Source organism: Phyllobates terribilis, unplaced genomic scaffold (genome assembly GCF_046119375.1).
Source record: "Phyllobates terribilis strain yellow unplaced genomic scaffold, ASM4611937v1 Scaffold_1__5_contigs__length_1240528914, whole genome shotgun sequence".
Taxonomy (NCBI): Eukaryota; Metazoa; Chordata; class Amphibia; order Anura; family Dendrobatidae; genus Phyllobates; species Phyllobates terribilis.
Window position 1 is genome coordinate 1,173,116,067 of NW_027362761.1, and position 2,485 is coordinate 1,173,118,551.

The window sequence follows — 2,485 nt, forward strand, 5'->3', positions numbered from 1 at the left end:
TCGATTTGGGCAATCACTTTAATGCCACAACCACCATGGCTGTGGCATTACAGTGAGTGGCAGACAATCCCTGCATGATTGGTGCTCTAAATAGCGCCAGACATGCAGGACACGCTTTTGGTGCACGAACAGTTATCGAACATAACCTCGAACAGCCGAATTTTTTGCAAATCGTTCGGGTTCGTCGAACAACTCGAACACCGCCCAAAACAGCTCGAATTTGAGATTGGCGAACAGTTCTAGTCGAACACCGCTCATCTCTAATTTACAGTTAACGTTTAAAAAAGTTATAGGCATATTCGCAGATAAAAAAAACAGCTGCTGCCTATTGTGAATATGATGTGTTCTATCTTGAAGATGAACCAGTAGATGTTTTTAGGTCTATTTTTCATGTTTACCTAATGCATATGTGCACTAGTTACAAAATAATATATCCACCAACAACCGCCAACATGAGATCTCCTGGGGTTACAATATGCTTCCCTCTCTGGATCAGTTGAAGCCGTTGACACTGAAATTGCTATAAATATGGTTGTTGATTTGACTGCTTTGGTGAGAACCTGGGAAAGAATTATAATAGGTGCTTCTATTCAAGTGTATAGTATCCTGCAAATCTGCAGATGGATCCTCCGAGGAAGCTGAGTTGACATTGCTTAATTCAGTGATGTTCCTCTGGGAGAGTTTATTGACCAGCCCAAGAGACACCTGCCTGTTCACTGAGCTGGAGTCCAATGAGGAGGTCATACTGCTAAAAAAAAATTATTGAAACAGTGGGTAGAGGTGATTCCTGGGGGAGTTGTGCTAGTCATACCTTTTGAGGAGGTTTCCACTTCTGGGGATGACACGGTCATCATGAATGGGTTATCACCACCTTTCCTCCCTAGAGCTTTGCCACCTTCTTCTCCTTTATCCGCGACAGCATCAGGCTGGTTGGATTCTGATCTGCGCTTTCTTCTCCGACAAAATTTCCCATTGTCAAACATCTTCCCGCAGTTAGGATCCAAGGTCCAGTAATTGCCTTTGCCTAAACATTGTAAAAATAAAAAATATCAGTATTTTTCAAATTGAATGAAATATAAACAATATATAAATGAAAATATTTAATCTCTAAAGTACAAATTTTTAAGACAAATCTATGAAAATAAAGAGATTTTTACTGATTCACTAAATAAAAAAACGATTGGAAAAATTCTAGTTATTCAAGTGAAGAATCTAAAGTTTTTCAAAAGTTTCTGAAGTTTTTTTTGTTAAAATTATTTTTCCTGTTTAAGATTGGACCCATATGTCAGTACACTTATGAAAAAAATATATTCTCTGCTAAACTGTTTATTTTTGTTTGTATAATGCTCTATACGTGACTACCCTTGGGCCATCTGAGGGCAAGAACTCCATGAATTGAATTGTAGATCTGAAGACCTTAACAGTATTTTTTTTTTAAGTGATTTGATTTATGATTTGACATATTTAGAAAAAAAAAAATTAAATTATAATTAGGATGATTGCAGTCATATTATTACCTGGGTCGTTCTCATCTCTTCGCACTTTCTTAAAACAGTCATTCAGAGACAAGTTGTGCCGAATAGAATTTTGCCATCCTGTTGTACTCTTCCTATAAAAAGGAAAATTGTCCTCCACATACTGGTATATCTGGCTCAGGGTTAGTTTCTTTTCCTGAGCATTTTGTATGGCCATAGCAATAAGAGCTGAGTAAGAATATGGAGGCCTCACTATCTTCAGAAGTTCCTTCTGAGAAGGTATTGATAACCAAACAAAGTCCAAACCACTGCAACTTTACTAATTTGGCAGGAATTGTCTCTGAGATCCATAAGAAGGTGGCATATATGAGCTTGGGTTGCTCCCATGTGGATAGCTAGGCATATTGTTGGCTGAAGGTGGATAGTTCCCAATTCCATAGTTGGCCACCCTTGGTGCTGAATACAAGTTCTGCTGGTGGTACATGCTGATGTTTTCACTGTATGCTGCCATCTCTGTTGCCTCCTGGTCACTTTTAGGATGAATCTGATAAAGGTTTGCAGATTCCTGATGAGCTGGAAGATGAATTGAGTTCATGCTATTCTTCAGCACCTTCACAAATTAAAGTCTTTCTGAAAACAGATGCCTAATGGATTTGGGGTGCTGTCTTTATACTTCTCTGGAGTAGTGGTCCTCCCTGCCAGAGGCCAGTGATTGGTGTGTTTTCATTTTATTTTTTCTTAACAACCAGTTGGACCGGTCGGTTGAAAGACAGGGGTGTGCAAAGTGAAGGACTAATCACCAAAGAGGCAAAAGAGAGAACATTGTTTTTTTTCTCCATTTATTATTCTACTGATCTGTCTGCAACTGCATTTCAAGACTTTTTTTCTAACTTAGATTAAAACTGTGAAATAAAAGTAAAAAAAACTTGACCCTGAAAAAGGCAAGTTATTCTCATGAACTATTTAAATATCGTTCGTTAAGCAGCTAAACTTCTTGAAATACTTTAACT

The 2,485-nt window shown here is 38.0% G+C and overlaps 1 pseudogene; it reads right to left on the bottom strand.

The window, feature by feature from the left end:
- Nucleotides 1-468: 468 nt before the first annotated feature.
- Nucleotides 469-2,070, bottom strand: LOC141173089 (forkhead box protein I1c-like; annotated as a pseudogene).
- Between the last annotated feature and the right edge of the window lie 415 nt (nucleotides 2,071-2,485).